Raw genomic sequence first — 26,968 nt, forward strand, 5'->3', positions numbered from 1 at the left:
GTAATAAAAACAAATTACAGGTCTTAAGAGAAAGGATGTTCTTCATTTGGCTCTGTTTTCTGTCTCTTGGAGGGCAAGGGCCAGATTGTTTCCATATGATTGTAGCCTTCATTTGTTAAAACTAGAGACAGAGATTAATAACGGCTTTTTCTGATGACAGATCCATATTTCACCTTAAAAGGAAAGAAATAGTCTGGGCAACTGCACATGAAGGCTAACTTACTATTTTTTATCTAAATGGAGCAGAATTGTAAGTCAAATATTATTAGTAAGTATTTTACTGTCATTTAGTGTTATTTCACTCTCTGTGATTCTCCTTCTCCAAATAGCCTTTTATATTGTTTGGACAAATTAATCTTTATTAATTACAGGAAACTATAATCTCTTACTACCACTATAAAATGTGAAATGAACACATTACTGATATTTATATCCCTCCTGCTCTATGTTGAGAGCAATAAACATTTCTCTGATTAGCAGGACACAAATAATACCGCGCTTAAAAAACCATGATGTTTTCACTGTGAGACTGTTAATTATGGAGGGCATAAATGCCTCATTGCAGTGATTATGTGGCGGCTGCCCTCGTCCACGATCCATCAAATACCCTAAAATCAAATTAGTGAAACCATAAACATCTACTTATGGTCAGCAGGGATTCACATTTCTTGGAGGGTGAAATGCTGACATACATCGTGAGATGACAAATGAATGTCCAGAGACAGGAACAAATCAGTGCTCTGACCAGGGAGGGTTTTTTTCTAAAGAGAAAATATTAGCCCAAACAGTACTTAGTAGGTGAGGGTGTGTTATTCTTTACCGGTTTGAATCACTACTGGACTCTGCGGGTCCCACAGAGCTCGTATATAAGCTCTCTCAAGTTCCTTCAGCTAGGCGTGAAAAGGCTTCCCTTCTGGTGTAATGCAAGTCTGACAGAGGACAAGTCCGCCTCTATTCCCCTCATCTCAGCGCTGTCAAACACAAGCTGAGAGGATGAAGCAGCAGCCACTCCACAGTTTTCCACGATCCTAAAAGATCCTGACATTGTGGAAGCTGTTCAGTCAGGTGTGATTCCCCGCTGACAGATGGCAATAAATCAGCATGTTGCACTAAATGACATCAAACATACTTGAATATTTTATCAAAAACTCCCCTCAGGTGCAGGTACAGTACGATATGAAATAAATACATTGAATGTCTGCCATGCTCGCAAATTGAAAGTCCATATGTGCATGTTGAGTTTGAAAGGCCGGAGACGTCGCTTTTTAACCCTGAAATTAGAGAGTTATGTTTTGTCAGAATCCTGCAATCATCATATAGAGAAACAAAGACGATACTTTCCCTGCGAATTGAATTTTGCCATTCCGGCTTGCTTGTAAATGATGCAGGCGTCCGTAATGACTGTACAGTCAGACCGAGGTAATTTTAAGTGCCACGTCCAATCAGCGCTATCACCACAAAGCATCACAGCTCGGAGCGCCGTCATTCTCTGCGCAGGGCCCTCGACAGAGGTGATACCCCATTGCTGAAACCCAGTCAAAGTTACAGATACAGAGCAAAAATAATGGGTGAGGAAAGAGGAGGGGGCAAGACAGATCAGGGGTGTGCGGAGGTGGTGAGGGGGTGAAAGAGTCTTGGATCCTGTGGTAAGTGCCAGAGGGACACATTTCGTTGGAACACAGGGTGTGCTGAGTGATGGGAGAACGGCAACAGCAGTGTTTAGAAACACCAGTCGGCCAGTCTATTGCCTAGGAGCCTGGGTGTCTGCGCTGAGCTCTCCCCCCCACCACTCTAAGTAGGATGGTACATGCAGCCTCACTGCATACCGCTCCTGCACGCCGCTAAAATTAGCCCCCCTGGAACCAGATGGAATTCTAAACAGAATAAACTTTTCTTGACTTGATTATATTGAGCCTTTCCAAGCTCCGACATTAAAAAGAAAAGAGAGAAGGCAAAGATCCGAGGGGGAACCTTAGAAGCTAATTGCCGTGGGTCTGGCGTGCACATTGGGCATTGTGTTGAGTCGAGACACTGTAGTAATGCCAGAGCCTTTTCCCCGGGCCGTGTCTCCCAAAGGGGGAACTGTCACATCTTCCATGCGTTTGCGGTGGGCCTGCAGCTCCACACGGACTGCATGTGAAGCCGCTAATTAAAAGCAAGCGATCCGTAACTGTCTGGCTCATGAGTCCGTGCTCATCCATGTGGCCCCCACATCGGCTTCCATAGACCCCCTGGCCCCTGACAATGGGTGCTAGGCCATTGCATCGGAGGGATATTAAGAAAAAATAAAACATGACTCCATTATAAAGCAACACTGGTAGTTGTGTAGTGCATTTATGATGTTCAATTAGAAGTCACTGACTTTACCTAAGTTGGCATACAAAACATTTATTAGATTGAACTAAGAGATACCACATCTGGTATGAAGCAAATTCATGTAACTTTACCGTTTTCATCATATTGTGATTGAAAAATAGTGACACTATATTAGAATGTTTTTAATAAAACAACTTATTTTCAGATAAGAATACATTTTTTCTATTGTTTTCTTTAAGACTTCAAGTGACATCTATCGTTACCCTGACAAGGTTTAATACAACAGAAAACACTTGCTGAGCAGCCACTTTGTCAGAAATACAACAGCAGAGCAACTGGTGTATCTGCTTAGAGCGCAAACAAACAAAGTCACATTTGAACAAAAACGTTGGTCACTGAAGTGTGCGGTCTGTTGCTTGCAGCTCTGAGCTCACTCCGGCTGCTTTTTCTTATTCCATTACTCCCTTGTAAAAAAAAAAAAAAGGTTAAATGGAGCAGATGACAATAAATGCCCCAATAAAACTTGTTTTGATAATCGATTACGGTCAGTGCTGACCTATGTGCATCGCATTTCCTGTTACCGCTACACAATAAAAGTCACCCTTTATTTCACAATCTGAACGTATTAAATGTGAAGTGGCAGTAACTTTAAACAGCTCTGATAATACAGCTGTTACACTGAACAGGGAGGCTGATATTAATTGGATACAATTAAAAACAGTGATGCTGGATTATATGCCGACATAGTTTCCTGTCAAGTCCTCAGTCATGTGAAGGAAATATAAATTCAGCGTGGGAATACTTACTCACTTACCCACTTAAAATAACAACTAGACAGAGTGTAATTACACATTGTAGATACATTGAAGGGCCCTGACCATGAATAGTATTAAAAAAGGGGTCTGATTTCATTGATTGAAGATTTAAACTCAAAGGAAAGAGTCTTTAAATGGTCAAAATGAAAGTACTGTTTGTAACTTTTACACAATACCAGAGTAATAGCATAAGCAGCCAATTCATGGGAGCTTTAAAGGGGCTTTAAAGAAAATAACAAGAAATTCTAATGCCAACAATAGCTGTAGAATAACAGATAAGTGTAAACAAAGGAACCTATAGAGCACTTAGAGTAGGCTACAATACAAATTCCTATAACAAAACAGCCCATGGTTTGTAGACGAGAGGGAATGGGACTCTGACTAGCTCCAAACAGTGACTTTGATTACCAAGATTTGTTTGTTTCTACAAAATGACAGCTAAAACCCCAAGTCCTTCTCTAAACCAAAGTCTCACTACACTCCAAACTGGGCCCAGTGGTTGGCCACCTACAGAACAGTGAAAAAAAGTAAGGCGAGGGGGAAAACCCCTTTGTATCAAAGGCTATCTGCTGGTGACTCCCTGGCTGGTGTTTATCGAACACTGATTTTAATGCTCCATTTTTATCATGGCGACTTAGCATTGTTTAGTAATCAGTCAAACCGAGACTTCCCCTTGTCCGTGCCGAGTGTAAACACTTGTCTTCTCAGAACAGATTCATTTGGATAAAGAAAGGACAGAAATGTCTCTGTGAATGTGATGGTATGTTTTTTTTGTTGTTGTATTGTTTGCTAAAGCAGAAGCGCATGATGCAATGCCAATGTTTACATGGGGAAAAGCAGTAATTGTAGTATCAGTCCCATGTGAGCCATGACAGTACGACCACCATGAATCAGCCTTTTCTCTCTCTGAAATCTGTCCCATCCCATCATAATTTTACCTACCATTCTCTAGCTTTAGCTCTCTGCCACCAATTTTATATGATCCATTTTTTCCCCTCAAAAACCTCAGTTTGCTTTGATTACCTTTGAATCGATTGTGTGCTAGTTAGCACTGTTGCCTCACCTTTTTTGAATCCCAATACGGCCTTGGTCTTTCTGTGGGGAGTTTGCATGTTCTCCCTGTGTCTGCGTGGGTTTTCCCCAGGTACTCTTGCTTCCTCCCACAGTCCAACAACATGCAGAATGGGGTTAGGTTAATTTAAGACTTAAAATTTACCGTAGGTGTGAATGTGAGTGTGAATGGTTGTTTGTCTCTGTAGCTTGGCCACCTGTCTGAGTGTACCCTGACCAGTGTGCGCTGGGACTGGCTTCAGCTCCCCCCACAACCCTCAAGAGGATAAGCAGTATAGATAATGGATGGAATGTTGGATGGTTGGTTGGTTGGTTGGTTGGTAGGTTAGATGGTTAGATGGTTTGATGGATGGATGGATGGATGGTTGGGTGGATGGATGGATGGTTGGGTGGTTGGTTGGATGGTTGGTTGGTTATTTGGATGGTTGGTTGGATGGATGGTTGGATTGTTGGATAGATGGTTGGTTGGGTGGTTGGTTGGATGGCTGGATGGTTGTATGGGTGGCTGGTTGGATGGATGATTGGATGGATGGATGGTTGGTTGGATGGTGAGACACTGAGCAGTGCAGGAGCAGCTCATTTAAGCAGGGCCTGAAGAGTTTCCTCGACAGTAGGAAGTATAACCTTTTAGGGGGAGGTTGGGTGGGTGGGGGTGGGTGGGGTGGATGTAAGTAAAGCGAGGGAGAGAGTGAGGGAGCAACCCAGACGGTGTCTTGGCTGGGGTCAGGTGTAAACACATGCACAGCTGGCAGACAGATGTGCTCAGACAAGAGCCAGTGACCATGTCTATGTTTCCTTCCTCTCTATTCACCTGATGTTCGGCTAGTTCAGCAAGAAGAAACAAAGAGTAAGCATACACATATAAAATAGTGCGCAGACGTGCATAAAATACACACAAGGGTCTTGCAATGAAAAAATTCAGAGGGGGGACAAAGAAATCAAAAGCTCTGGTTACTCCAGAAGTGGCCTCTGCTCCTCTGTTACTTAGCTAGTCGAACGAGTGTGTGGTCGATGAGAGAGCAAGTATAACATTTCCCATTTTCTACTTTACTGGAGTGGTCTGGGAGACTCATCGGATGGGATTTTAAAAAGTCTTCTCCGTGTGCTGACGTCCATGAACGCACCATGATTACATTCCTTTCACCCAGCGCTTTCTCTTTTTTTCCTGCCTTTATTCAGCTTGTGCCAGGCCAAAAAGGACGGACAATTTTGTGCATTTCTGTGGATTTTCTGAGATCTCTAATCAAACCGTTCAAACAAATGATCTCATGATGTAATGGACTGGAGCGATGCAGGCAACAGCAAAACAATCTCTCCACTGCTGCGAGTGCAATAACCAAAAGTTTACACCCCGGCAAACACTTTAAATATTTACCAGCCTTAGTAAAACAGTCTGGGATTATCCTGTATTGTTATAAAACCGGGAAAAGATTCTCATACTTTCCATATTTCCGAGTGCTTCCATCGGGCTGAAAACACGGAGGGGGATCAGATTGAAATCTCTTTGTACATAAACTACCCATTGACTCACTGTCTTCCTGTCGGAAGGAGCAATTAGCTCTCAGAGACAAAGATCTCAGACATGTTAAATGGCTGAAAATAAATAAATGTGGGTATTTGCCGTTAGACTTTAGGCCCTGTTTCAATTAGAGCAGTGGCCGTGGTCTGTGTCTCTCACTGAGCTGCTGGCTCCGTCGAGCTCTGCTTCTTTGGGGACTTTTTAATTGCTATGACTTAGCTGAGAGGGAAACAGAGAGGGGAAATGTACTGTATTCATCTTGGCCTCCCACTATGCTTCACTCATGAAGGCCTGGGGTGATTTGTCTCTTTAACGCGGACCGCTGTACAGTGAAGTATAGTGCTGCTCAGACAATGCATTCATTCTTCCCATCATGAATGGAGATTTTCTTCCACAGGTCCTTTTCCCCCCTTCTTTGCAGTGGATTGATTTATGTGACATAATTTATTATGACCAGCTACCCAAGCTCCTTCAATTTCTGGAGGTAAAATGATCTAGAGATTTGCTAAAATCACAACACCTTCTATTTAAAAGCTTTTGACAAAGTCTGCACTTGATATTCATCATTAGATTAGTGGTTGGCATCTGTTGAGCCTTATATAACTGATAAAAGTAGTCTGTGGCTCTTATTTTAAGGATTGCATTCCTTTTCAAACATTCCACACAATCTGCTGAAGTTGGTGATACTTTCGACGGAGCATAAGATTTCAAACTCCTGTCTTTTCTTTCTTTTTTGGGGTTTTTCCATATCCAGCTGATGGCAGCCATGTCAACTATCAAAAAGCAGCGTCTGCTTCCTGAGATGACTGATGAGCGATGGTAGCCAGATCTGTGCGTGTGCTCTCCTTCTCGGCATCCAGGCATGTGGGTCAGAGAGAGAGAGGGAGACCGGATACACACCTCCTGATCTCTGCTGTCAGATCAACACTTTCTGTCAGCATCTCTCTGTCTCTCTTTCTCAGTGTGCCGCTCTCACACTCTCTATCCATCCTGTCTATTCACTGTCCTCAGGCATCCCATCAATCATCCTCGTTCTGAGCTGCAAAACCCCGGAATTCTCCTCGTGTGAATGTTTAAAGGTCTCTTTGTCCCTTTGAGAGCGGTAGCAACGCAAATTCCCTTTCAGATGCGATAATATGATGACGGTTACGCTATTTTCAGGGACGCCGCGCTCTCTTCTCGCGACTATCAACACCCATAATAAGCAGCGTGTGCCTTCCGCGGGGACGGTTATACCTTTCACCCTTCCCTGGCTCCGTGAATTGCGTGATTACACGCAGACAGATGGTTTGAGTTTGAGCCCTGCCGCCACTCGCTAATATCAGACATGCTTTGAATTTATCTCACATCTTAATGGACGACAGTGCAGACAGGCAGTTTGCAGACTGCAGAACCATTTCTCTCACCCTATGTTTATTACCCTATTTATTTGACTGGATCCAAGGAATGGGGCAAATTGGCCCCTGTGAGAAAGAGAGCAAGAAAGTGAGAGGGGTAAAAGCTCCACGATGAAAAGATGTGTATTTGACTGTTGCGGTCATGAGAGCTGTCTAATGCTTGTATGTCTGATAATGAACTTCATTATGAAATGATCCCAGACAGTCAAACCATTCTCTTCCATCTCCTTTTGGACGGCACATGCCTGTCCCTCAGGTACTGAAGTATCTTCAGGCCTCTGGCTATTTCGGATCAAAGCATTTTTTCCAGGAAAATAAAGTGATTAATGATTTTCGACATCCTCCGGCTTCTGTTAAAGAACATCTTCACACATTGTCTTGAGCTCAAAGGCCACGGGAACACACTGAGATACTTGTGGTAATTTTTTTATTTTTATGCAAGGCATCTGCAGTAGTTGCGGTATCGTATTTCACTACAGTGGCCCACTCACTTACTGAAAGATAAACTCCTTTTGTTGATGCAAAGTGGTTTGCTTACGCTTCATCAACTGGTCGGTCGGTCAAGCGGCAGTTTTTGGAGGGAGAGGCGCGGGCGAACAGCTCAGCAGAAGTGGCAGGGGGAACAAAGACTGGTTTATGGCGTGTGGCCATCAGACAGGCTACATCAACACTGTTCGTCAGGGCCCAAGAATAGTGTGGAGGGCTGAGTCAGCCTAGCTGCAGCAACCCACAGCAAGAGGAAGAGAGGCAGAAAATGTGTGTAAACTTGCGAGAAAGCCAGATGCAAAGGGAGCGGAGAGAGGAAAAAAAGGGGGAAGAAAGAAAACAACCCAAGGTTCTTGTTAAAATGAAATTGTTCAGGATCCCTGCTGTGGGATTTACTCTTTAGCCGTTCACCATTTGACTCCCCGACTCCACTCTTGACCTCGTAGCACACAAACACAAATGGGGAACTTGGCCTCCGTAATGGCCCTGTTTACTGGAAATGCTGCTCACCAGGGACAATAAAGACTTATGATGCATAAAAGGCTGCTGCCGACCGTTCCTGTTGTGTTCTAATGTAACTCCCATACACACAAATGGTAAACACACGTACAGGAAAAAGAGGAGTGATGGTAAACAACAAACACATGTCGTACTACATAGAGGGAGTGATTCGCTTTAAGGTAAACCATGGATAACATGCAAAGGGATCAATTAAAACCCTACATTAAACATTCTGGAGATTAATGAGATTAGGTGTGCACATTTGGACAGATTACAGCAGATTAAAGTGTACATAAAGCATCAACATGCAAACACATAATTTATGGAGCTACTGTTTATAGCAACAGGGCCCAGTGTTGTCATCGACCTAACACTTGGGGTGTTGTGCGGTGGAGGGACGAGCTGTTTATTTTGTTTATCGCTCTACTCTATCGCCTGCATGTGGCGTGCGTGTGTGCGAGTGAGTGAGGGAGTGTGTGTGTGTGTGAGTGAGTGTGTGCGCATGCATTTTCATTTGGAAGTGATCTCCTGTGTTTTTCCTGTTGCAGAGCACAGAAGCGTGTGGTGTGGAAGCTCAAAGCTCTCGCCCACATCAAGAGAAACCATCCGGCCTTACAGCCACAAGCCCTCCCTCTCCTCCCCCCTCTCAGCCGTAATAACAGAGCCATCAAATAGCCATATTTATAATCTCTGAACGGGCCAATTTTAAAGTGGTCAACTCCAGAGGTATAGGAATTGTTGAGAGCAATTTGCGGTTTTCATTCTTAAAGAGGCACCATCCCAGTGGCAAATGAAATAAAGTCGGTTTCCTTTTTTCCCCCATTTGTCAATATGAAACCTGGGTCCAATTACATCTCTGGCTTTATTTGCGCTATCACTTCAAAATGATTCATTTAATTAGGGTTGGGGGAAAAAAATATTTTGTCATAATTTGGCTCCATGCTTGTGTGCCACAGAAATTAGAGCATTAATTGATTTCCATAATGTAATGAGATTGTGCCAGCCTGATAAAGCATGCTTGGCGTGACATTCAGATGAAAGCAATTACTGTGTATCTTCAGTAGCAAGAACTTTTTGCAGCGTTTGTTATCGCTTGTCTTAAGTTTACTCAGATGAAATAAATCATAATAAGCACTTCTGCTCTGCTCAGCTACACATTTGTATTGTTCAACAGCACTGAAACACCAGTCTTCTGCCGTTGAAAAATGGAAGTTAAAGGCAAGCAAATAGCATCTGGTTTAGCAGCACATTGTGAGCCGGACCAGCAACACATCAGCATACATGAATACATTTCGTCTGGACGTTACTGTGCACTTATGGAGCCAAGCGCTCCTGCCAGTTTCCAGGTTCCTGTCACTTGCCGGTATCTGACACTGATGAAAATTGCAGCATGTTTCGATCACCACAACATTACCATTCTGTTTTCTCTATATGTTGAGATCAGATGACTCCCATGTGTTGATTTAGTATGATAAATGTAGTGCTGGGTAAAACAACTTTTTTTGTTTAGTCTGTATTAAGCCTTTTAAACTCTTCAGAGTAGATGTGTTACTGAGGTCAATCACTTAACACTGGGCCACATTAACCCACTCAGAGGCCCCAGAGCTAAAAATGGCCATGGGCTCCCTAAATTAGTTGGTGAATGGTTATGATAACTTGATTACAAGCAAACTGTTTTAGGGATCTGAAAAATATAATGAGCGTTTAAGGTGTATTCATTCTGACAGAGCAACATTCTAGGAGACAAGGTATAAAGATAAGGTAAAACACAACACTATTGTTAGGTTTATGCCTGCCATGTTTTGACATCCACACTACTCCGGAGTTTTCAAGCGCCTTAAACTCAGTATAGTTTCAAAATGCTGCTGGCCCCGTTTACTTTGAAAACTCCTGGCCTGCATGTTGGAAGGACAAAAGCCGATGTTTGGAAACAATTACAGAGTCCCCCTAATTCGCCTCCTGATTGGTTGTTATCAGTGACGACTTGACTACTAGCGATGATGGCAAAACTTTGATAACACCTCGTCAACATTTTTGCTAGCAGCATTTTTCATATGTAATATTTTCTGCAACTAAGCAATCAGCTGTAGAGTAGAAAATCTGCTCTGTGATAACACCAGTATGCACATGTCCAGTGTATGTGAAGTGAGTTTTCATGTATGTTAGTTCAGACAATGATACAGAGCTTGTCTGGACAGATATCGTATATATATTATTATTATATAACTACAACATAATGCTATGTAGCCTCAGGCTCTTAACAATTCAGTTTATATGTTGTTTTATGCCACTAGTATATTTCAACTACACATCCTTTGTTTCTTGGGAGCTTTGGTTGTGCACATCCACAAAAATGAGCATTTGCATGATAAAATACAGGCCCATGGGTGGAGAATCAGAAAGTAAGGTCAGCAGCAGTTTTGATCACCACAACAATGGCAGTAAGTATTAGTAGCAGCAATAGCACAAAATATTCCATCAAATAATGAATAAGTTATTATCTTTCTAATAATTCCCAAAATCTCTTTCTCCCTGTCTGTCTGTAAGTGACTTGCGTATATCTCAAAAACTATTTATCTGATCGACTGTACACTGGGCATGCAAATTGCTAAGAACCCAAAGAAGTGCAGTGTTGGATTTAGTGCGATTTGGACACACGATTCAATATTAATGAACTTGAATAAACAGGCGATCACTGGTCTGTAGCAGTGGTGGCTGTGACTCATCAAGGTAAGTGACGTTGTCGATCAGGACAAGACAACGTCACTGACAACTGAGTCAAGCTTCACTGAACTTTAACTAAACAGATCTGTGTGCAGCAGCGGTCGGGCGGCTTCAGGGTTCTGTTGACTGCAGCCCATTGTGTTTATCTGCCACAGTTCAGTTACTGCAGGTCACTTTTACATTTTTAGAAAGAAAACTGCAACCAACATCTCCACGGGCCAAGAAAACAGCCCATTCCAAACAGACAGGTCTACAGCGCGCACTGTGTTACAAAGAAATGGTAATCAATTTTATAATAATAAAGGATATGTCTGGCTAAATACCACTGCGCAGCATAGCTACAAAACATTATGGATAAATAGCAGCACATAACCACAGAGTCAATAGTTCTACTGGGGGCCTGTGTTGAAAATCATATCCACCTCCCAATGTTTCCTTCCAGCCTCACTATCGACTTCCCAATAAAGAAAACACGAGGATGAGTATCTGTCTAATATTCATGATGAGAGAGACTATGTGGGGCCCTGATGAATAAACAGTACAGACAATATAGTCTAACAATCTAACAATCAAAAACCACCAACAAATGTGTTTTTCCATTTCTCTGATCTGTTCAACCATCTTTGCTAAAATCTCATATTGAACTGTTTTGGAAAATAACTCAGCCAGTGTATTTTTATAAACACAAACATCTGCAGTTTCAAACTACAGTAACACCAGAATCTCAAAACTCCACTCCACATGAAAAGGAAACAGTTGCAGTTGACCCGAGGGTCAATTATTCAACTCATTTTACCTTGACGTGAAAATGACAGAACTGCTGAATATTGCAACCGTCTGAATCCCATTGTTTACTGATGCTGAGTCCTTTCAGGCCCCTGTTGGTCTCGACCGTGTGATATGCAATACCAGAGCCATGACGATTATCTCAAACCTTCTTTCATCTTTCTGTCCTTTCTTTTTTGGCTCTCTGGCTCTGAAGGGTTGTGCTCGCGCATGCCACCCTCATAATCAGCCATTCTGATATTCAAATCGCCACGGAAAAGCATCATTCGCACATGTGCAGTCGACGACCTGAATACATCAAGGGACAGCTGGCATGAAAATGGCCTCTCGTTTTTCCTTTCTTTTTAAAACTGGAGATTATAATGGCTCGATGTGAGGCATAAGGAAAAAATATTGGGGGGGGAGACAAACAGAGAGAACTGCAGAGCTGTTAAAACACAGCCAAATGCAGCACTGTCTGAGCAGGAAGGAAACCGGGCTTTATACACTCCTCAATAACTTCCTGTTTAACATCCGCAAATCACAAACTCACAAAAGGATCACAAAGAGAGTATACCAGGGACCAAGTGTCATCTAAACACTGCCTGTGTATTTATGTGACTCCACTTGTAGGAAGCTGACGACCGCCGGGCTCCAGCGTGTATATGAGCGCATGTGCTCGGTTGGGATGTGTGTGTTATGTAGAGGAGGATGTTATCAGCATTGCAGTGATGAGAGATGAATGGCGTCCCTCGGGACCGGCCTAAGCCCCTGCACATGTGCACGGCACTACTGCCCACTAAAAATATGACTCCTGGATACTTTTCCGACTTCCAGCTCTGTCCATAAATCAGCCGCCGGACAGCGAGGCTCGGACTTGGCAGTGTATCAAACGTGCCTCCTGTGACTAGGCCTGTCCGTCATCCTGCCACTGCTGCCTGGAGCTGCTTAATTAATGTGGCAATTGAACACTGCATATCATAATGAACACACAGCCCCTCTATCTGAGCCTTCCTGGGCTTGTTATTCTTGGTCCCAGTTAAGGATACGTCCCTGTGTATGTTCGGATATTTATAGGTAATGGAGCTATTAAAATGCATGAGAACGAATTAAAAAACAAATAAATGCAAAGGTGCTCAAACGAGCCTGGAATGTTTGGAAAAGGGATTTTCGGTTTGATGTGTTTTCACAGCGTAGCTGTCGAATTTATCACTTTCACTTTTGTTGGTGTTACTCTGTCGCCTCATTTCATCATTGAGAACACACAGGCCGTTTCTGCTCTAGAGATTTTTCATTTTCATGAGGATTCCTACTCGCTGCAGTGTAAAATATGCTCAGGAAGCGGACTTAGAGGAGTTGAGTGGCCTCGTCCAACAGCTCTTTTCAAAGAGAAGAAATACAAGGTTCACTTTCTCCAACCAAGCGATGACAGAGACGTGCATGTGGGTCTTTTTCCACCGTCGACTTGACAGAATATCTAAACTTTATGGACGGTTATAACTACTGAAGCTCATTGCTCAGGTTCAGATGGTCGTTTTTCACCGAGCAAGAGGGGAACGTATGCTATGATGATGAATTGAAAAAAGTTTCTATCTGTAGATATTGATAACTATTGAACATTTTAAATTACTTATTTTTTCCATGGAGAGAAAAATAGAATTTAAACACTTTATTTTGAATTTAACCACTCATGGAGGCACACACGTCATCATTTTTATGTTAACACAATGAAAAAAGCAACATGGTGAGTTGACCTGTCCTTTTTGTAAACAACTTCTAAACCGGCTGCACTTATTTTCTTATTTTCACACACTTCTGTTTGCGTGTCACTCATAGCATGCTCACAATCTTATTGCTATTGATTGAAGTGCCGATCATTGATGGTTATCGCTATTATTTTATCCCTCAGGTCTAAGGGCAACCATACAAATCTGGATGTCAAAGGTCGAAGTGAACTCCTCTCTATTTGTAGCTCTTAACTATGCACATTGCCACCTCCCCTGGGTTTTAAGACTTCATTTATCATGTGCATCCATTATCTGCGCCTCTCAGACTGAGGACAAGCTAATTTACGACTACAACTTCTGCCAGACTTCTCATCCTTTATCCTCCTTTATTGCCCCCTCTCTCTGAGCTGAAGCTGCTATTCCCTCAGGTCTCTTTCTCGCTCTCTCCCCTCCAGGTGTCTGGACTCTGAATTAGCACCACACCTAGCCAACCATCACACACACACACGGGGAAAGGATCTTCTTTCAGGTTGGGCTAATAGGATGTGACATCATTTATGGCTGAATGGGGGGAAAAGTGTGACATGTCGACTCTACAGCGGGAGGTTTTTCAGTGAAATTTGTCAAACCTGCCATAATGTACATTATTAAATGGAGTCAAGCAAAATAGTGAACAGGGCCTTGAAGCAGGGAAGCAGGCCGGATAGCAGGCCCTGTGTTTGGGGTTCATCTCTGGCAGGCTGATGACAGACGAGAATCTCCCTCCATCATATATCAGGCATTTTGATCGGTTTGACCCAGCACCTAAGCGAGGGAAGAAGGCTTGAATATAAATCTGGCGATCTTCCCTCTGAATTATGACCCAGGGATTTTGATGGCAACGTAGCTGCATGCACATGATGCACTTTCCAGATCACTGGAAAAAAAATCAACATGCTGTACATCAGATCCCACACTTGAGAGGCATTTAGAGGGCTTAATCTGTAAATTTGAGGTACCTGCTGAGATTATAAACCTTTCCAACACTATAAACCTCTTCCTCCTTTCACAGATTTCTACTCTAGTGACGGGTCTAAAACTCGGTATGTTTTCTTGTCTTTGACCATATGCCATTTCTCAAGCTTCACGGTTCTTGTTGTACTAGGATGACCTTCATTGAGCCGACTTTGAACCCCAATCCAATTTCTCTGTGCAACTCAAAACCATAAAGAGCAATTTTTAAAGAGTCTTTGTTTTGGTCATTGAAGAAAGGAAACAGTCTTTCTTGGATATGTTTGTACTCAAAATAGTGGACCCTTTGTTTTAAAAAGGCTTTCATTTGTTATGGCTTCATGTCTCTATTTCTGCTGTGGAGTGGGGTAAAATGAAGTCTCGGTTGGCCTTTGAACGTGCGTGCAAATCTGTGTTTCTTTGTACATTTGCACGTCACTGACAAGCCTACGAGCTTAATCCTTTAGTCGTCTATGTTACAGTGGAGAGAAGGGGGCCACCCCAATAATCTTGTTTGACAGCTGGGAGCAGTGGCAGCGCAGCAATGGTGTCCCACAATGCACGTGTAAAAACAAACAGTGTGTGATGAGTGTGTGCAAAAAGGGGTGGGATATGGTGTTCACCACATTGTGAAGCAACGTATGTCTACACCCATATACTCTACATATTGTGTACCTGTAGGCCATGCGTGTTTCTATTTGATCCTGTTCACGCATGCGCGTTTTGACAAGCACAACCTCTCGCTTTCCCAATTGCTCTGTTGTTCTTTCAGAGCATGTTGAGGGGTTTTAATCCTGTTTAAACCTGTCAGGACTAATACAACGACAGGTCAAACCACCGCTGCCACACCAAGAACAGGGGTGTTGACACAGGAGAAAAGAGCAACTGTGTTGGCCTCTTTCGTGGTTACAGTCAAACCATCATAGACCATTCCTGACAAAACAGAGAAAGAAGGAACTTCGACTGAGGCACCAAGATTCCCATTTGTTCTGTATCCAGATGGCATTATCTGGCATTCATCACCTATTGAAACCTGAGCTCTTTTCATAGTAACAGAAAGTAACCTACTCCAGGGCTGCGACCAACAACTATTACCTGCTGTCCATTGGCTTGATTGTTTAAAAAGAGAAAAAACAAAAATAACATTTTGGCAAGTTTGTATTACTTTCTTTAACTTAGCACAAGGTCTGTTCTTATTGTAGTAATATGTAATATATAAATATATATATATATATATACACGCCAGTGCAGTTTCAGTCCCTCCAGTTGTTCCTGGCATATTGCATTCACAATGATGAGGTCACCATGACCTTTGACCCTTGACCACTGAAACCTAATCAGTTCATCTTTTTTCAGAGAACTATATTCCATTATATCAATGTTTCTTTAGTTACTGTTTGCAGTAACCCCCACATCTTGCATCAAACGCCAACCATGCACACTCATGCAATAGATAATGATATCAACTAAAAGCTGCTTATTTAAAAAGATATATCAAACAACATATTAACAAAAAGAATGTTGCAAATGTCACTGAATCATTTTAGAATTAATTTTGGACTGTTTCTTTCCACTGCACATCAGAAAAGAATGGACTTTTTGAGCATAAGATTTTGGTCTATTATTTTTCTTTGGCAGTATATTCAAACCTGTTTTCATTCATCTAAACATTCCACTGATTTCAAATCTGTGTGGGCTCGTATTGATGAGTCTCTATTGCGCAATGCATCAAAAGCAAAGGCTGTTTTGTACTTTGATTTCACACTTGCCCCTCTAGTGTTCAGCTTAGTGGTCAAGCTTCACCGCAGTGAGCAGCCGTGGCCCTGTTTGGCCTTGTTTAACAAACCTCATTATTAGACAAGGGAATCTCTTTATGACGGCTGCTTTTAACTAATGGCTCACTCCTCAGACCGGCTGGACACATAATGCTTTCAACAGCAGTGAACCGGCACTGCCCAGCCTTGTGCTTATGAGCTGTTGAACAGACACGACTCACACAATGCGAGTGCATATATGCGTGTGGTCGTGTACTGTATTTGGGTCTGCTCTGCCGTTATAGGATCTGCAGGGCACCGTATGTTGACCCATGGGACGGGGGGTTCACACTTATGCACACACTATGGCACACAAACACACGCTGTGGTTTCCTCCCCATCCCCGGGGGATCACACAGCGTCGCTGGGCACTCATATCCTTGGCTGTGGGCAGAGAGCCAGCAGGTGGGGCTGAAGCAGGGGGACACGCAGAGGGCAAGGGGAGAAATCTGAGAGGAGGATTTATTAAGGAGGAAAGAAAAAAGGTGGATATGAAGAGGCAAGGGAAAGGGGAAAAGGTGGAGGGGAGGTCTGAGGGGGTTGCATATCACATACTTTATCATATACAAAAGTGTGCCTGTCATCCTGGAGACGGAGGTAGGGCTGAGGGCTGAAGAGTAAACGTCTGTATGCTGATGGAGATGAGGCGATAGTGACATAGGCTACATTATGGTCAATGTATGAAAGCTTCAGGGGAGTTTTCCTACATTTATGTTGATCCCTCCATGTAAATTATATAAATCAAACAATATCTAAGCTGTATTTTCCTGATTTAAAAAATCCACATGTTTTTCTGTGCTTGCTGACCTATTATAGCCCCCACGAAATGTGCTTGTGTTTTTCTATGAAAGCTATTACTCAGGGAAAAAAAAATTCTGTGATTCAGCTTTGTCCACTATTGTTCTGGGCTACCATCAAGGGAAAGAAAAGGCTGTGTCATCATGGGGTGAAGTGGTGGAGGGACGGGAGGGTTTTAAAGTGGGAAATCTGGCTGGTTCCCAGGCTTCTGCCCTCTAGGCCCACTAATGCCTTCTCTTCCTGGACACACATCAGCACATCTAGGGTGTGAGAACCGAGGGAGAGGAGGAGGCAGAGAGGGGATGGAGAAAGGGACACATTGAGGGAGTAAAGAGATGGAAAGATAGTGAGAAAAGCAGTCTGTGAGGAGGTCAGAGGAAGAGAAGCTTTGCTCAGCAACAAGTCCGACTTCCCCCAGCATCCTCTGCTCATAGCAACGCCCTGCCAGCCCCACATAAACAACAGTGAACCCGTGGAAAGTTTCTCTCCTTCTGGTGGGTCCCCTTCTCTCCTCACTTATTTTATTTCTTTCTATCTGGCCTTGAACTTTTCTTTTCTTGTTTTAGGGAAAATTCCGTTGGTGGTGATGGTGTGGGCCCCTTGCAGCCTTAACGTCTTCCATGGAGGCAAATTTCCAGTTTGTGTTTGTTTTAGACAAACAGATCAGTTGCCACTTCATCCATCCTAAGTTTACCGCTCTGGTTCTGGAAATTGAACTTCTACCAGACACTCGCGTGGGCGTACAGGCTAAAAAATGTGGCCACACCTCAGCGCAAAACTCCCTACCCCCCACCCCCACTGAAACCCGCTGCCACCCTCCCACTTTATTTTCGACATCATGATACAAAATCTTTGTTATCAAGCTCGAGGCCAACAGGAAATGGGGATGGAGACAGGGTGATATTTGCATAGGCTTGTTAAAGGTCACCAATTAGGAAAAAGGCCTTACACATGCTGGGCTTTTCCACTGTATGATCTCAAATCAGGTCAACACCACCATCTTCAGGAGAACAGCAGGATTGAAAGTAATGAATAAAAAAAGCCCTACCTACATCAGTGTTACCAAAATAACCCATTTACTACAAAATGAGGAACATTACATTTTTTGACACCAGCAGGCTCTAGTTTTGTCCTGACACCTACAGTGTAAGGACAGGTTTACATAAAGGTCTTGCTACCTGGCCTCCCCTGCTGCAGGTGGCGCTCTGAGCCCATCCTCCATTCATGACTGCGGTAGAAGCTGGATGATGGCCTTGTTTGTTTAGCTGAAAAGTGTTGACGCCCACCCACAGGTGCCAAAGGTACTGTGAGCGCCATGCCAGCTGTTTGCAAGCCACAGCAGCCCCTGCACTGCTTGGCTTCACCCTGCCCGACTGCCTGATCTCACAGGAAGGAGAGGAAGTGGTTGAGTTACCCAGCAGCAAATTTGAGGTTTATAAAAGGGAGAAAACCATAAAAAAAATCCACCAAGTGCAGTTTCCTTTAACTCAGCAGCTAGCCGGAGTGAGGCACCCCATCCTAATGTGTCATTTTTACATTGTCATTAGTCAGTGTAAGGGTTTCTCTCAACACATGGTTAGAGATAGCACTGAGGAAATTTAAACCGTTTTTATTGCTATAATTTAGTGGCATATTTAAAAAGAGAGACTCCAAATTCCATGGAGCCTTGTAAAGTCTAATTCATCACACTATTAATCTGTTTTTACCTGTGTCACAACAGGGAACCACCCGCAGTGACCACAAGCAGGCAACACATGCTTACTGTGAGACCAGCAATCACAGAACGTTGCTCACAATATCAGTCATCGACCTTATAAGCTAGAATAGCAGCGTCCAACTGCAGGAGGGAAATTGCTTTTGCGTTTCTCATGATAGCATAATGCCACATTTTACTTGAGATGTGAAAAGAGTTGAGCATGTCTAGCATTTAGATTTCATAAAGACTTACCTTAGCATGGACCTGCCTTTGCCAAGAAGTAATGGGAGCGTGGGGGGGTAAGGTCGAGAGAACTGGGAGCTTTGCCTTGCTTATTATTGCCAAAACAACGAAGCTCAGTTCACACTCAGCTGTGGCATATTTGGAAAACTTCAAGCAAAGCGGCAAAGAAAAAAAAAAAAGCTTTTAAATCGGTTCCACTCTTCAGTAAATTACAACCCTGCATTTTTAATTTCCTCTCTCCATACAATGTTATTCATTGGCATCCAAGCCAAACATGGGCCCCTGCAGCCTGCATAGCTCTAGCAGGACAAACTGTCCTCTCATGCAGTCGATACCTGTCAGGAGTGCAGGGGCGTTACTAAAAAAATGCATTCCTTGATGGAGAGCTGAGAGGTGTGTGAGATTGAGGAAAAAAACTGCAAAGGAAACATGCTTAGTTGCACAGAATTTGCACTGTGTTTACATCAAGGGCTCGTCCAAATCTAACTGATAGCGGTCATTGGTTTTTAATGTTTCTCCAAATTAATCCTCAATACGATGTCTGGCATATTTAAGAAGATCCAGACGCGCAGCAAAATGAGACTACAAATTGAATTGCAACAGAAGCCTTTCGACATACTGAAGATACACACCGTCCATTGCCATGTCGAAAGCCGGATTTGTGGACATTGCATACCAATATTTCATGGCAATAGTATCGCAATTACACGCTAAGAAGAGAATGTGCAAACCCAAATGGGCTTAGTCCAGGCCTCAGGAAACTGTCTAAGCTCCTCGAACCACTAGAAAGAGACAGAACTGGCTGCTGAAATAACATTAAGAGCCAGTTACTACAATAGCAAAGCCTCATTTGTTAGCATTACATATCTAAATACCATCTGAAAGCCATAGCTCATTCTGATTAAGAAGGGACTTGTAGACGTGTAACGTTTCAGTTTTGTATCCACTCTCGTGTGTCGGCTACTTTACTGTACGTGCTATCTGCTGTTTAACACCAAGCACCCTCTTGCTTGGAGGTACGTTTCATGCTGCATCGAGCAGATGACTTATAAAAAGGACTTTGTTTCATCTGAACCTTCTGAAGCGGAAAGTCTGGGGTTGTCACATTATCATCACGCAACAGAAATATCATCTAAAACAGTGTATCTAGTGTATCTGCTTTTGTCATCAGGGTCCTGAATACTGTCGGACTGTTTGACAGAGATGTCGAACAGGCTTCAAACATGAAAGAGGATATGATCTCAATTAGTTCACCAGACCAACGTTCGCCAAGGTTCTGCTAATTCAGCTGTTTGTGTGCCACACAGGGCGATAGGATAAAGCACCTGGCTTTTGCTTAGACAGGCCTCGCATGTCTACGTAATCCGGAGAGACAGCGAGGCCAGGGGCTCGAACTTCTCCTCAGATTTAGCCCAGAACACAACAACATAATCATGTCACTGCCCTTGGGCCTTTCTGCCTCATTGTTGTTGCGGGTGGGAGACACCGGATTTGATTTCAGCAGACTTAGCTGACCTCTGCTTCACGAACCCACCAGAACGGGGAAACTACAGCGGGGCCGTCCTCCACACTGGCACTCAGCCTAGCCAAACATTTTAACCTTCACAGACAAAAACAAAACCGTTTCGCCTCTTTTGCTCCCCATTTCTTCCAGTCCTAAAATATTTTTTTTTTCTAAAGCATTGAGCGGACATGTTTCTACTAACATTTTGGTCTTGCAATTTTGTGCTGCTGTTGCAAAATTCTGCCAGAAATTCCTCCGCACACCCCCTCCATCTTTCTGCTCCACTGTTGATTATTTAGCTTTTTGTCTTTTCTTTCCTCCCAAATGTGTTATTCATCCTGTTCTGTGTGTCTCCAGGCACACTTCAGAACTGGATATAAAATAAACAGTCAAGTTTTCGCCCCCTGTCGCTAGGCCTTGACTGCATATACCTGGAACAATAAACAGCTGGGTTTCTGGGCTTGTTTATACTCATCTCTAGCCGTCTGAGGACAGAAGCACAACAGGAACTAGACTGTGTATGTATTTGCTCGGCAGACGCCCACTTCGAAGCATCGGGTTGGTGGAAGCTACTAGACCATGATAGAGCGGAGGCTGCTGGCAGGTAGTGTGCACTGTGTCTGGCAGAGCAGAGGTTTACCTTGGAGTGACACCAACCATCTGCAGGCTATAAGGACTAAATTGCCAGCTTGATGTCCAGCAAGCGAGACAAAACCGTTCCACATACATGGGAGTGTGTTTGTGTGGCTTTGTGTATATATGTGTATGGTGGTATAAGAGAACCAGACAGAAAAAATGCAAAGTCAGAGACACTACATATTGGCATCCATCGTTTAAGTTAAAGCAGCTCCAATAGTAATTATTCTTATATTAACAACAAATTGAATTACTCTCCAGTTTCAACTCAGCTCTATGGAGCCTTTTACTGCCTTTCAGCTCGTTGTTTTTGGTTTCACAGACAGCAATCCCGAAAAACATATGTTTCCACTCTTCGCAGTGTCACTTCCAGACACAACATGCGGCAGTTTACAGCCAAAAAAGCTCTGATAGACGCTGTAAACGCTACCTGCTCAGCACCAAAAGACAGAGACACTTATAAGCACTAAAGCATAATGGAGGATTAAGCAGTTAAACTGCCACATATTCCCCTCAGGAGTTGTTGGCAACCATCAAAGATTTAAAAAAAAGAAGAGTGAATACTTGAATTGATAATTAGGCAAGAAATACTGGAAACTCCAAATGAATGTTTATCTATGTTTGCTGGATGTGGATATACAACCACATAACAACTTTATAATGTGACAATATGTCAGTGTTGTGTTTACTGCTTTTTGTGATGCATACAACTTGCTAAATAAATCAATGAATGCAGGTTTTAGTGAGATATCAAGAGTTAAAAGAATTAATAGAAGTATTCTTAAAGCTGCATCTCGCATACGTCTGTTGTTAACACAGGTAACGTGTCTGCTGCATTTCGGTATAAAAGTAAGGACTTATATTTATTAAGCTGCCCATCTTCCACTCCTGCAAATCTTTCACAATAAAAACCTTTTTAAAACAAATGAATGATTCACTCAACAGAAGTGTTTTTACTTTGAGACAGATACAGAAGGTGATGCAAATATTTAGGTTTGTGACATATTGAACAGATAAACATTGAAACTGTGGTGAAAGATCATTTTCACTGTCTATTCTGCTGTGAATTGCACGTGGTCAGATAGGAAAGGCGAGACCCTGACTCTCTGGAAGAGCAGTGCGGCTGCTCTAACCTGATATCGGCGCCCCAATGAAAAGCAAGATCTTCCACAACGCACACACGGTGCTCTTGCATCCAGTGTAGTAATAGTAGCTCTAGAAGTATTGGGTAGTTATCCATCTCTCACAAAGTATTACAAAGTAAATATAAAAATGTAAACACAGTTATCTTACACAGAGCTAAAAATCAAACCCTGTGTTGCAGTTATATGTCTCCTGTTGGCCGCTTGTATTGACTCTAAATCGACCGGTATGACCTGACTTCTTTCATACAGTGTGTCTTGTACCAGGCTCAGGCACATGACATCTGCTGGTTGCTCCCCTCCCTCGTTGTGTTTCATCCTTCTCTGTACAACCAGTGAGTAAAAATGTAAACTGTGGACAGACTCACGACATGGGAACACTGATGAGTATCTTTTAGTGGGCAATGAAAGCGCAGTTACGAGCTGACAAAGGAGGGTTGTAGTAAGGTAACCTTGAAAATTGGCAGTTTGTGCTATATAGTATGCAGCTGTAGAAATTCACTAAATCTAGTCGGGATTATGGGTTGGCCCACACACATAACCATCATGGTCTAGTCAGGTATGCAGTGAAAGTTTCATAAATAATCTTCCCGCGTCTCAAGACACAACACGCCGGACAGATGCCTTTAATTCAGCTGACAAGAAAATTAAAAGCCTTCATTACCCTTAAGTCATCGAGGGGAAACAAACTTTAACAACTCAGACAATCACAGTATGAGCGCTGTTTGACCAATCCCCTGCCAGCTCTGGGGCTCTGATTGGTTTTCCAGAAGGATGTGGGACTCCAAAGTGTGGCAGCTGCTTAAAATAAAGTGACAATTTTTAATGGGGTTTCAAACCTCAGCGAGTCACTGCATCCTGCCAAGCCCCAAGTGATGGCGTATGTCCAAACCCTGGTTTTATCGAACAGGACACGGAGGAGTGAGCTTGTTCTCTCAGCTCAGCGCCATTAGGAGGCCTGGATGCAGTCAACCGTTTTCAAGAGTCGCATTTCTCATCAGCAGGAGCTTTTTATAAGTCCCATGTGTGTACATACGCTCACACACGGTGCTTTCAAATGGAGTTTTTGAGGTAAAGGTTCTCCTGACAATCGATGGCATCAAATATTTTTTCAAAAAGTTAGGTGGAGTTAAACCTAATAGGGTTGGGTCAAGTTGTGAGGTCTGGGAAAAGTGGGATTCATGATGCTGAAAAAATCCATAATGAAAAGCATACTCTCAAGGTGTTCCCTTAATGTGTGATTTGAGGGTAATGTGCGCAATATTGCTCTGTTTCATTTCAGGTCAGTCTAATCTGTATGCTTAAGGGCAGCTGTCTCTCACACACACACAGACACACAGACACACACAGACACACACACACACACACACACACACACAGCGAGTCAGGGACTTACAGGAAATGCAATTACTGTCTGTCTGGATGCAGCATTCCTCAACTCTTTGGCCAATTTCACAGCAATTTCAGTGAGTCAACAGGTCGTAAGTAATCATTATGAGCACCTTAATGTTTTCACACGGAGCAGCGCAACCCTTTATGGTTTTATCTCTCGGCCATTTGATCCGTCTAAATCATCTACAAGCTATTTAAATTGTACACAGGAGCTGCGAGCTCATACACGTCCCCAGAGGAGGCTCGCTGCCTCTGTGTTTGTAGAATACTGTCGTTTTAACACTGCGTCAATAGGTATTAGGTTCCCTGCTCACTTTCTGTTTTTGTGCAAAGGCTGGCAGCGCACAGTTAAAGTGGACACTGCGCTGACAATGTGCTGTCAGGTCCTCAAGTCGATGTGCTATGCTGCCGGTCATTATGGCACCATGCTTCTCAAGTTGCTTCTGACAAGGTTCGAGGTAGACTTTTGCGGAGTGACTGTACTCTAAGTAACAGCTTTAAAATAAATGTTTGCTGCAGGGTAGATACTGTAACTCTGAAGTGTTGCCCGTCCTATCACTTGATCAAACAGCCATCCACAGTGAGTGAAATAAGATCGGGCATCAATGGCTTAAAGGATTTCTTAGACAATTGCCGTACAGCTGCAACTTTGTTGTAAACTACCCACACATAAATGCTGGACACTGGATCCATTTAAAGGGTCTCTAACAAGAAACACATTTTCCTATTGCAGGATTGCAGCATCATAGCTCCAGGGATAGCAATCTGTCCATTGGTCAGTTGTCTCGTCCATTACTTTGGTCCAGACTAAGGCTGGGCAGCAAAATAATATCAATAATTATTGCAATATAATTCAAAATACTAATAGATATAAAATGCTCCAAAGTCTGTGACATACATTTGGACATTAATGTCCAGTATATCAAACTCACAGTGCCAGATCAGGTTAATGGCACACATCTGACCCACAAAATGATTTTTGGTTTCTACTGGCCTGTTTCTATATTGCCTGCCAAAACAATACTACAAACCCCAACATGCACTGCAACATCCTGCACTATTAATACTGCAAAACACCTGCATGACTCCACCACCTCCTCCTGATGAACTTTCAGCATCCCAGCTTCCATCAACACTGTTATTAGCTAGCTAGCTTGTTAGCAAGCCAGCGAAAAATAAAGCCAAAACAATCGATTGCCGAGTGTGATCAGTAGTGATCGGGGATGGAGCAACGCTAGCAAGGTCTTGCCAATAAACACGCTCAACCAATCGAGAGTTGTTTTTTATAGCATCAAATTATTAAATAAAACCAAACTTAATGGAAAAAAACACTTGAACATACATCAGTGTAATAAGAACTACCTAAAATGACAAAAAGCATCATTGGGAAAAATGTATTTGATGTGTGCTTGACTTGGTCCATGTCCCATTAGCTAACATGGATGAGGTAGGATTTATGACCTTCCCTTTTGGGAAACTGTAATGTCGTCCATCTTTGTATACAGTCTACAGACAAAACCAAAAATGGAAAATAGGTGTTTTCAAGAGGTGAGAGGTTTTTATACAGTCACATCTATATTTTTATGTTTCAACACACTTTATATATATTTTGGACCATGGTATTGGTTTTGTTAGTTGGATTTGTTTGGTTGTGATGTGAAAGTAAAAAACATGTCTGACTGTACAATAAAGCACCTGCAGGTAACATCCGGAGAATTGGCTACGGAGTTTACCCAGAGTTTGCCTTTCACACATGCACAACGCAGCGGGAGGTTCTCTGCACAGATGTGTTCACAACAGCATCGAATCTTCTGTATTATTCAGGGGATCTCGTGATTTTCTTTAAAACGCACAGACACCGGCGCCGGCTCTTATCACCACCAACTCTCTTGACATCTTCGTCTGTGTCTTCTTATGTGTGTTACCGCTTTGTCAACGGGAGATAATTGTTTTTGCTTTTTTGCGTCTGTCTTATGTTAAAACATCAACCCCCCATTCGCTCGCAGTGAACACAGCAGGGGATCCCCTGCTGGATTTCTACAGACTTTAGACCAAGAGGCCAGGGGGCTACAACTGCGGAGCATCTCACTCGGACATTTGTGTTCACACATGCACCCCCTCTGGAGAAAATACAGAGGAACTGCAGAGTTCAGTGCATGTCTGAAAGCAGTTTAAGTTATCCCTAAAAAAAGAAGCAAAGCGATGACTCTTCATGTCAATGTCAACTCTAATCATTTTGATTTTGATATCCTTGTTTTATTTTAAGACTTTTTTAATAGATGAATGTATTATGTTAAGTTGATATTTGTGTATGAAATACTTTTTATACTGGGCAAAGAATGAGTGCCTTGGATTGAAAGTGTTTTATAAATACAGGCTCCATTTGGCCCTCAGATCGGTTGTGATATTTTTAACATGGGCCCTTTAGTGATTGAGTTTGACACGCCTGTTCTAGACTTTTCCTCTAGTTCGACTGTGACATTTGTGGCTTTGAGTGAAATGTCTCAACAAATCTTAGATGCATTGCCATGAAATTTGGTACAAACATTCATGTTCACTGGAGTGATTCTTTTTCTTCTCTTCTGACGTTGTCATCAGGTTTAAAGTTACATTTTCAACATAAATGTAAAATTATTGGCATTCCCATCATCCCCAGCTGTTTTGTTAGTGTGCGTGTTGACACACTTAACTAAGATGAACATTATACTAGTGTAACATGTTCACTGTGCCCAGGTTAGCATGCCAAAGTTAGCAATTAGCGGAAAACTGCACTGTGCCAAAGTACAGGCTAAAAGAGTCGTTAACTGTAGACTCTTAGTCCTGTTGAGCTGTTCTCCTAACCATGTCCCATTCATGAACTTGGATGACCTGACAGTTCCCAAAAAGTCAAGCCAAACCATCTTGATCATCACCTGATGACTGGCTGGCATAACCACCTCCTCCGTATTAGTGGATGAGATATGGAACAAACTAAAAAGTCAAAGAACATGGCAGGACCTTAATAACTGCTATCCACTCCTCTATCACTACTGCACACACTCTGACTACAATTTACATCAATAGTGCAAGATGGCGGCGCCTGTCTATAGTCATGATCCACGAAAGGATCTGGAATCTTATCAACCATGTCTGTGCTATATTTTCCTTTTTCTCAGATAAAAATTTGAGAAAAGAAATATTGAAAAAGATACAGAAAAAAGCACTGGCTGCACACACACACACACACACACACACACACACACACACACACACACACACACACACACACACACACACACACACACACACACACACACACACACACACACACACACACACTGTATCGACAGAAGAGACACATTCACATACGCACATCTACAGTACAATGACACCACACAAGCAGCGTCTGTGGGTTCAAGTTGTGCGTGCATACGGCTGTCAGGGCCAAAATGA

The 26,968-nt window shown here is 42.8% G+C and overlaps 1 long non-coding RNA gene across 1 annotated transcript in view; it reads right to left on the reverse strand.

Annotated features, from left to right (window-relative positions):
* Positions 1-2,368: 2,368 nt before the first annotated feature.
* The window catches only part of LOC118099149, a 35,754-nt gene continuing 11,154 nt past the window's right edge, over positions 2,369-26,968 (reverse strand). The window contains exon 4 of the long non-coding RNA XR_004694249.2: positions 2,369-2,780. This is a non-coding gene — a long non-coding RNA (uncharacterized LOC118099149). The remainder of the gene's footprint in view (positions 2,781-26,968) is intronic.

This window comes from Hippoglossus stenolepis, chromosome 20 (assembly GCF_022539355.2).
Source record: "Hippoglossus stenolepis isolate QCI-W04-F060 chromosome 20, HSTE1.2, whole genome shotgun sequence".
NCBI lineage: Eukaryota > Metazoa > Chordata > Actinopteri > Pleuronectiformes > Pleuronectidae > Hippoglossus > Hippoglossus stenolepis.